The following is a 10,000-nucleotide window of genomic DNA, read 5'->3' as shown; positions in this document are numbered from 1 at the left end:
TTTTCGTCACTACCTCCCCGTGTCGGGAGTGGGTAATTTGCGCGCCTGCTGCCTTCCTTGGATGTGGTAGCCGTTTCTCAGGCTCCCTCTCCGGAATCGAACCCTGATTCCCCGTTACCCGTTGTCACCATGGTAGGCGCAGAAAGTACCATCGAAAGTTGATAGGGCAGACATTCGAATGAGACGTCGCCGCCGCGGGGGGGCCGGCGATCGGCTCGGGCGTTATCTAGAGTCACCAAAGGGGGGGCCGGGCCGGCGGCACCGCGGAGACCGACAGCCCGCCGGCTGTGAAAGCCGGCGGGCCCGCTGCACCGCGGCAAACCGAACCCGCGTGGGTTTTGGGTCTGATAAATGCGCGCGTCCCCGCGGAGACGGGTCGGCGCTCGTTTGCATGTATTAGCTCTAGAATTGCCACAGTTATCCAAGTAACGGTGGAGCGATCAAAGGAACCATAACTGATTTAATGAGCCATTCGCAGTTTCACTGTATCGGAACCGTGTGTACTTAGACTTGCATGGCTTAATCTTTGAGACAAGCATATGCTACTGGCAGGATCAACCAGGTAGCCCTCGCGTCCGGCGGTCTGTGTTTCTTGCATTGGAACCGGAGCTGAGCGGGGAGCCGGGCGCGGGGACCGGGCGGCGCCCGCGGGAGACGGCCTCCCGCGGGGTTACCCCCGGCGGCACCCCAGCCTCCCTCGTTGTTTTTTCTCTCTCATTTTTTTCGGACGTGGGCTACCGAAATTTCCGTTACCGATTCAGCCCCCGTGCGCGGTGAGGAAGTCGGCTGGGCCTCGGTATGTACTCGGTCCGTAGAGGCCGCGTTACCGCGTGGCGGTCAGTCGCGGGAGGGAGCCGGAGCCGCCCGCACGCCCGCGACCGCAACACGCACTCGGAGGCGGCGTCTTCTGACAGACGCCGGTAGGGTTTGAGAAACATGCTTTTTCGGGAAGGACCGCTCGGCTGACGCGGGCCTGGGCTCCCGCACCCCTCTCGTGGCGGGGCACCCGCGAGCGCGGCGGAACTCCCGTGTAGGACATCTCTGGGCCCGTGTGGCCGACGGGCACGCGACAGGGTCGTCTCGGTCTCGCGACGAAAGCGGTTTCGCGCTGGTTGGTGCGCTAGAGGTCGATCCGCAGGCCGAAGGAACCGTCCACCCGAACACCCCGGCGCGAGGCCGGGGCCGGCAGGGGCCCTCCGATGGCGGGTCATGCTTGCCAATCGGTCAGTGGTTGGTGTGGTGCAGTACATGTCAGGGTGTGGGTGCGAGATGGGCCGGGAGGACCGCTCCTCCTGCGTCGGACCCCGAGTCATAGGAAGTGCCGTTTTGTCACAACCCCAGGGGTGGGGTGGGTAACGGTAGGGAAGTGCCGGCCAACGCGCAGAGGTCGACCCGCAGGCCGAAGGAACCGTCCACCCGAACACCCCGGCGCGAGGCCGGGGCCGGCAGGGGCCCTCCGATGGCGGGTCATGATTGCCAATCGGTCAGTGGTTATGTGTGTGCTGCGGTGCCGGCCAACGCTCAGAGGTCGACCCGCAGGCCGAAGGAACCGTCCACCCGAACACCCCGGCGCGAGGCCGGGGCCGGCAGGGGCCCTCCGATGGCGGGTCATGATTGCCAATCGGTCAGTGGTTGTGTGTGTGCTGCGGTGCCGGCCAACGCTCAGAGGTCGACCCGCAGGCCGAAGGAACCGTCCACCCGAACACCCCGGCGCGAGGCCGGGGCCGGCAGGGGCCCTCCGATGGCGGGTCATGATTGCCAATCGGTCAGTGGTTATGTGTGTGCTGCGGTGCTGCGGTGCCGGCCAACGCTCAGAGGTCGACCCGCAGGCCGAAGGAACCGTCCACCCGAACACCCCGGCGCGAGGCCGGGGCCGGCAGGGGCCCTCCGATGGCGGGTCATGATTGCCAATCGGTCAGTGGTTGTGTGTGTTGCGGTGGGGCCGGGAGGACCGCTCCTCCTGCGTCGGTCCCCGGGTCATGGGAAGTGCCGTGTGGCGGTGGTGGGGCCGGGAGGACCGCTCCTCCTGCGTCGGACCCGAGTCATAGGAAGTGCCGTGTGGCGGGGCCGGGAGGACCGCTCCTCCTGCGTCGGACCCGAGTCATAGGAAGTGCCGTGTGGCGGGGCCGGGAGGACCGCTCCTCCTGCGTCGGACCCGAGTCATAGGAAGTGCCGTGTGGCGGGGCCGGGAGGACCGCTCCTCCTGCGTCGGACCCGAGTCATAGGAAGTGCCGTGTTGCGCTGGTGGGGCCGTGCCCGCCAACAGCCTTCAGTGGTCGGATACCACGTTTGCAAGCTCCCCGCTGGAATGGGGACTTAGAAGAAATGAGGGGAAAATTCCCCCGGAGCTCCGTGCCTGAGGGCGGGCTGTGAGCCGCGCCGCGTCCGCCAACAGCCTTCCATGGTCGGACACCATTGTTCGCAAGTTGCCCGCTGGAATGGGCACATAGAAGAAATTTCGAGGATAACATCCACCAGAGCGCCAGGGCGGCCGTTATTGCAGTATGCGTCCGCCTGGCAGCTCTCTTCCGCGGGAACCATTGGGCAATTTCTTTCACGGAGGTGGACATAGAAGAATTTTTGTTTCTAAAAACGTGGTTCCTAAAAATGTGCCCCAGGTGTTTTGGAAAACCCGGGTAAACCTGGGAAGTAGGCAAATGACCCTCTGACTAGGGGTAAAAACGTTTGCCTACTGCAGCGCCCCTAATGCAATTCGGCGGAACTGCAACGCCCCTGGTCGCCTAAACGCTACCCCTGGTCGCCTAAACCTCACCCCTGGTCGCCTAAACCTCACCCCTGGTCGCCTAAAAGTCACCCCTGGTCGCCTAAATTGTCAACCCCTGGTCACCTAAATTGTCAACCCCTGGTCGCCTAAAGGGGACTTAGAAGAAATGAGGGGGCAAATTCCCCCGGAGCTCCGTGCCTGAGGGCGGGCTGTGAGCCGCGCCGCGTCCGCCAACAGCCTTCAGTGGTCGGATACAATGTTTGAAAGGTCCCCGCTGGAAAGGGGACTTAGAAGAAATGAGGCAAATTTCCCCGGAGCTCCGTGCCTGAGGGCGGGCTGTGAGCCGCGCCGCGTCCGCCAACAGCCTTCAGTGGTCGGATACAATGTTTGAAAGGTCCCCGCTGGAAAGGGGACTTAGAAGAAATGAGGCAAATTTCCCCGGAGCTCCGTGCCTGAGTGCGGGCTGTGAGCCGCGCCGCGCCCGCCAACAGCCTTCAGTGGTCGGATACAATGTTTGAAAGTTCCCCGCTGGAAAGGGGACTTAGAAGAAATGAGGCAAATTTCCCCGGAGCTCCGTGCCTGAGGGCGGGCTGTGAGCCGCGCCGCGTCCGCCAACAGCCTTCAGTGGTCGGATACAATGTTTGAAAGGTCCCCGCTGGAAAGGGGACTTAGAAGAAATGAGGCAAATTTCCCCGGAGCTCCGTGCCTGAGTGCGGGCTGTGAGCCGCGCCGCGCCCGCCAACAGCCTTCAGTGGTCGGATACAATGTTTGAAAGTTCCCCGCTGGAAAGGGGACTTAGAAGAAATGAGGCAAATTTCCCCGGAGCTCCGTGCCTGAGGGCGGGCTGTGAGCCGCGCCGCGTCCGCCAACAGCCTTCAGTGGTCGGATACAATGTTTGAAAGGTCCCCGCTGGAAAGGGGACTTAGAAGAAATGAGGCAAATTTCCCCGGAGCTCCGTGCCTGAGGGCGGGCTGTGAGCCGCGCCGCGCCCGCCAACAGCCTTCAGTGGTCGGATACAATGTTTCAAAGTTCCCCGCTGGAAAGGGGACTTAGAAGAAATGAGGCAAATTCACCCGGAGCTCCGTGCCCGAGGGCCGGCTATGAGCCGCGCCGTGCCCGCCAACAGCCTTCCACGGTCGGATACAATGTTTCAAAGTTCCCCGCTGGAAAGGGGACTTAGAAGAAATGAGGCAAATTCACCCGGAGCTCCGTGCCCGAGGGCCGGCTATGAGCCGCGCCGTGCCCGCCAACAGCCTTCAGTGGTCGGATACAATGTTTCAAAGTTCCCCGCTGGAAAGGGGACTTAGAAGAAATGAGGCAAATTCCCCCGGAGCTCCGTGCTCGAGGGCCGGCTATGAGCCGCGCCGTGCCCGCCAACAGCCTTCCTTTGGTCGGATACAATGTTTCAAAGTTCCCCGCTGGAAAGGGGACTTAGAAGAAATGAGGCAAATTCCCCCGGAGCTCCGTGCTCGAGGGCCGGCTATGAGCCGCGCCGTGCCCGCCAACAGCCTTCCTTTGGTCGGATACAATGTTTCAAAGTTCCCCGCTGGAAAGGGGACTTAGAAGAAATGAGGCAAATTCCCCCGGAGCTCCGTGCTCGAGGGCCGGCTATGAGCCGCGCCGTGCCCGCCAACAGCCTTCCTTTGGTCGGATACAATGTTTCAAAGTTCCCCGCTGGAAAGGGGACTTAGAAGAATTGAGCAAATTTCACCGGAGCTCCGTGCCTGAGGGCGGGCTGTGAGCCGCGCCGCGCCCGCCAACAGCCTTCCTTTGGTCGGATACAATGTTTGAAAGTTCCCCGCTGGAAAGGGGACTTAGAAGAAATGAGGCAAATTTCCCCGGAGCTCCGTGCCTGATGGCGGGCTGTGAGCCGCGCCGCGCCCGCCAACAGCCTTCAGTGGTCGGATACAATGTTTGAAAGTTCCCCGCTGGAAAGGGGACTTAGAAGAATTGAGTAAAATTCACCCGGAGCTCCGTGCCCGAGGGCCGGCTATGAGCCGCGCCGCGCCCGCCAACAGCCTTCCTTTGGTCGGATACAATGTTTCAAAGTTCCCCGCTGGAAAGGGGACTTAGAAGAAATTTGTGAAAATTCACCCGGAGCTCCGTGCCTGAGGGCCGGCTATGAGCCGCGCCGTGCCCGCCAACAGCCTTCCACGGTCGGATACAATGTTTCAAAGTTCCCCGCTGGAAAGGGGACTTAGAAGAAATTTGTGAAAATTCACCCGGAGCTCCGTGCCCGAGGGCCGGCTATGAGCCGCGCCGTGCCCGCCAACAGCCTTCCACGGTCGGATACAATGTTTCAAAGTTCCCCGCTGGAAAGGGGACTTAGAAGAAATTTGTGAAAATTCACCCGGAGCTCCGTGCCCGAGGGCCGGCTATGAGCCGCGCCGTGCCCGCCAACAGCCTTCCACGGTCGGATACAATGTTTCAAAGTTCCCCGCTGGAAAGGGGACTTAGAAGAAATTTGTGAAAATTCACCCGGAGCTCCGTGCCTGAGGGCCGGCTATGAGCCGCGCCGTGCCCGCCAACAGCCTTCCACGGTCGGATACAATGTTTCAAAGTTCCCCGCTGGAAAGGGGACTTAGAAGAAATTTGTAAAATTCACCCGGAGCTCCGTGCCCGAGGGCCGGCTATGAGCCGCGCCGTGCCCGCCAACAGCCTTCCACGGTCGGATACAATGTTTCAAAGTTCCCCGCTGGAAAGGGGACTTAGAAGAAATTTGTGAAAATTCACCCGGAGCTCCGTGCCCGAGGGCCGGCTATGAGCCGCGCCGTGCCCGCCAACAGCCTTCCACGGTCGGATACAATGTTTCAAAGTTCCCCGCTGGAAAGGGGACTTAGAAGAAATTAGGCAACTTTCCCCGGAGCTCCATGCCTGAGTGCGGGCTGTTTGCCGCGCCGTGCCCGCCAACAGCCTTCAGTGGTCGGATACAATGTTTCAAAGTTCCCCGCTGGAAAGGGGACTTAGAAGAAATTATGAATATTTTTGTTTCTAAAAACGTGATCCCTGAAAATGTGCCCCAGGTGTTTTGGAAAACCCGGGTAAACCTGGGAAGTAGGCAAATGACCCTCTGACTAGGGGGGAAGAACGTTTGCCTACTGCAGCGCCCCTAATGCAATTCGGCGGAACTGCAACGCCCCTGGTCGCCTAAACGCTACCCCTGGTCGCCTAAAAGCTACCCCTGGTCGCCTAAAAGCTACCCCTGGTCGCCTAAACGCTACCCCTGGTCGCCTAAACGCTACCCCTGGTCGCCTAAACGCTACCCCTGGTCACCTAAACGCTACCCCTGGTCGCCTAAACGCTTCCCCTGGTCACCTAAACGCTACCCCTGGTCGCCTAAACGCTACCCCTGGTCGCCTAACTGACCCCTCGTGTGTGGGGATCAACGTTTGCCTACTAGGGCGTCCTCCGGCGGCCTCTCGGCAGTACTGCAGGCCCATTTTAGCCGAGCCCATTGAAATGAATGGGGGAATTTTATACGTTTTTGCCTTTTTTTCCCCCCCTCGTTCTTTTTGTATTTATTCATTTATTTCAACTTTTACCGACTCAACCGCCCTCCGGCGTGCCCTCGGCGGTCCCGCAAGCCCAATTCGGCCGAGCCCATTGAAATGAATGGGGGAATTTTATACGTTTTTGCCTTTTTTTTTCCCCCCCCCTCGTCCTTTTTGTATTTATTCATTTATTTCAACTTTTACCGACTCAACCGCCCTCCGGCGTGCCCTCGGCGGTCCCGCAAGCCCAAATCGGCCGAGCCCATTGAAATGAATGGGGGGATTTTCTACGTTTTTGCCTTTTTTCCCCCCCTCGTCCTTTTTGTATTTATTTACTTATTTCAACCTTTACCGACTTAGGGGCCACTTGGCACCGCCTGTGCCCGGGGAAGGTGCTCATATTCGGCTTCACTGTCAGGCAGCATGCACTCCTCCTCCGGAGCTTCCATTTGGGCAAACTTAGGGGCCGCTTGGCACCGTCCGTGCCCGGGGAAGGTGCTCCTATTCGGGCCAAGTGTGACACACGCCCGCCCTCCTCCTCCGGAGCTTCCATGAGGGTAAACTTAGGGGCCGCTTGGCACCGCCTGTGCCCGGGGAAGGTGCTCCTATTCGGCTTCACTGTCACACAGCATGCACTCATCCTCCGGAGCTTCCATAAGGGCAAACTTAGGGGCCGCTTGGCACCGCCTGTGCCCGGGGAAGGTGCTCATATTCGGCTTCACTGTCACACAGCATGCACTCATCCTCCGGAGCTTCCATAAGGGCAAACTTAGGGGCCGCTTGGCACCGCCTGTGCCCGGGGAAGGTGCTCCTATTCGGCTTCACTGTCATGCAGCATGCACTCCTCCACCGGAGCTTCCATTTGGGCAAACTTAGGGGCCGCTTGGCACCGCCTGTGCCCGGGGAAGGTGCTCCTATTCGGGCCAAGTGTGACACACGCCCGCACTCCTCCTCCGGAGCTTCCATTTGGGCAAACTTAGGGGACGCTTGGCACCGCCCGTGCCCGGGGAAGGTGCTCATATTCGGCTTCACTGTCACACAGCATGCACTCATCCTCCGGAGCTTCCATAAGGGCAAACTTAGGGGCCGCTTGGCACCGCCTGTGCCCGGGGAAGGTGCTCATATTCGGGCCAAGTGTGACACACGCCCGCACTCCTCCTCCGGAGCTTCCATTTGGGCAAACTTAGGGGCCACTTGGCACCGCCTGTGCCCGGGGAAGGTGCTCATATTCGGCTTCACTGTCAGGCAGCATGCACTCCTCCTCCGGAGCTTCCATTTGGGCAAACTTAGGGGCCGCTTGGCACCGTCCGTGCCCGGGGAAGGTGCTCCTATTCGGGCCAAGTGTGACACACGCCCGCCCTCCTCCTCCGGAGCTTCCATGAGGGTAAACTTAGGGGCCGCTTGGCACCGTCCGTGCCCGGGGAAGGTGCTCCTATTCGGGCCAAGTGTGACACACGCCCGCCCTCCTCCTCCGGAGCTTCCATGAGGGTAAACTTAGGGGCCGCTTGGCACCGCCTGTGCCCGGGGAAGGTGCTCATATTCGGCTTCACTGTCACACAGCATGCACTCATCCTCCGGAGCTTCCATAAGGGCAAACTTAGGGGCCGCTTGGCACCGCCTGTGCCCGGGGAAGGTGCTCATATTCGGGCCAAGTGTGACACACGCCCGCACTCCTCCTCCGGAGCTTCCATTTGGGCAAACTTAGGGGCCACTTGGCACCGCCTGTGCCCGGGGAAGGTGCTCATATTCGGCTTCACTGTCAGGCAGCATGCACTCCTCCTCCGGAGCTTCCATTTGGGCAAACTTAGGGGCCGCTTGGCACCGTCCGTGCCCGGGGAAGGTGCTTCTATTCGGCTTCACTGTCACACAGCATGCACTCCTCCTCCGGAGCTTCCATAAGGGCAAACTTAGGGGCCGCTTGGCACCGTCCGTGCCCGGGGAAGGTGCTCCTCTTCGGGCCAAGTGTGACACACGCCCGCCCTCCTCCTCCGGAGCTTCCATGAGGGTAGACTTAGGGGCCGCTTGGCACCGCCTGTGCCCGGGGAAGGTGCTCATATTCGGCTTCACTGTCAGGCAGCATGCACTCCTCCTCCGGAGCTTCCATAAGGGCAAACTTAGGGGCCGCTTGGCACCGTCTGTGCCCGGGGAAGGTGCTCCTATTCGGGCCAAGTGTGACACACGCCCGCACTCCTCCTCCGGAGCTTCCATGAGGGTAGACTTAGGGGCCGCTTGGCACCGCCTGTGCCCGGGGAAGGTGCTCATATTCGGCTTCACTGTCAGGCAGCATGCACTCCTCCTCCGGAGCTTCCATAAGGGCAAACTTAGGGGCCGCTTGGCACCGTCTGTGCCCGGGGAAGGTGCTCCTATTCGGCTTCACTGTCATGCAGCATGCACTCCTCCTCCGGAGCTTCCATTTGGGCAAACTTAGGGGCCGCTTGGCACCGTCTGTGCCCGGGGAAGGTGCTCCTATTCGGCTTCACTGTCACACAGCATGCACTCCTCCTCCGGAGCTTCCATAAGGGCAAACTTAGGGGCCGCTTGGCACCGTATGTGCCCGGGGAAGGTGCTCCTATTCGGCTTCACTGTCATGCAGCATGCACTCCTCCACCGGAGCTTCCATTTGGGCAAACTTAGGGGCCGCTTGGCACCGTCTGTGCCCGGGGAAGGTGCTCCTATTCGGCTTCACTGTCACACAGCATGCACTCCTCCTCCGGAGCTTCCATAAGGGCAAACTTAGGGGCCGCTTGGCACCGCCTGTGCCCGGGGAAGGTGCTCATATTCGGGCCAAGTGTGACACACGCCCGCACTCCTCCTCCGGAGCTTCCATTTGGGCAAACTTAGGGGACGCTTGGCACCGCCCGTGCCCGGGGAAGGTGCTCATATTCGGGCTAAGTGTGACAGACGCCGGCCTATTACCCCCGGAGCGATGGAGCTGGGGGCGCTCGCTCCCCGCCCGTGCCCGGGGAAGGTGCTCCTCTCCGGCCTAAGTGTGGCAGACGCCGGCCTATTACCCCCAGAGCGATGGAGCTGGGGGGCGCTCGCTCCCCGCCCGTGCCCGGGGAAGGTGCTCCTCTCCGGGCTAAGTGTGGCAGACGCCGGCCTATTACCCCCGGGGCGATGGAGCTGGGGGGCGCTCGCTCCCTGCCTGTGCCCGGGGAAGGTGCTCATCTCCGGGCTAAGTGTGGCAGACGCCGGCCTATTACCCCCGGAGCGATGGAGCTGGGGGGCGCTCGCTCCCTGCCTGTGCCCGGGGAAGGTGCTCATCTCCGGGCTAAGTGTGGCAGACGCCGGCCTATTACCCCCGGAGCGATGGAGCTGGGGGGCGCTCGCTCCCTGCCTGTGCCCGGGGAAGGTGCTCCTCTCCAGCCCCAGGTCGCCTAACCCCCTTACCCCTGGTCACCTAAACCCCTTACCCCTGGTCGCCTAAACGTCTCACCCCTGGTCGCCTAAACCCCTTACCCCTGGTCACCTAAACGTCCCACCCCTGGTCGCCTAAACCCCTTACCCCTGGTCACCTAAACGGCCTACCCCTGGTCACCTAAACGTCTCACCCCTGGTCGCCTAAACCCCTTACCCCTGGTCGCCTAAGTGGCCCACCCCTGGTCACCTAAACGTCCCACCCCTGGTCGCCTAAACCCCTTACCCCTGGTCACCTAAACGGCCTACCCCTGGTCGCACTTAGTGCAATTCGGCCCACCTCGCGTCCGGGGGGAGGCCATCCTCTTCGGCCTGACTTTCACGGACGCCGGCCTGTCTCCTCCGGAGCCTCCACGCGGTTGAACTT

At 61.2% G+C, this 10,000-nt stretch overlaps 1 non-coding gene across 1 annotated transcript in view; it reads right to left on the bottom strand.

The window, feature by feature from the left end:
• The window catches only part of LOC148314832 (18S ribosomal RNA), a 1,933-nt gene extending 1,368 nt beyond the window's left edge, over positions 1-565 (bottom strand). The window contains exon 1 of the ribosomal RNA XR_015841466.1: positions 1-565. This exon is cut by the window's left edge and continues 1,368 nt beyond it. This is a non-coding gene — a ribosomal RNA (18S ribosomal RNA).
• Between the last annotated feature and the right edge of the window lie 9,435 nt (positions 566-10,000).

Source organism: Idiotropiscis lumnitzeri, unplaced genomic scaffold, assembly GCF_059441095.1.
Source record: "Idiotropiscis lumnitzeri isolate Australia: NSW breed Sydney's pygmy pipehorse unplaced genomic scaffold, RoL_Ilum_1.0 HiC_scaffold_203, whole genome shotgun sequence".
NCBI lineage: Eukaryota > Metazoa > Chordata > Actinopteri > Syngnathiformes > Syngnathidae > Idiotropiscis > Idiotropiscis lumnitzeri.
This window is presented reverse-complemented; position numbering and strand designations above follow the sequence as displayed.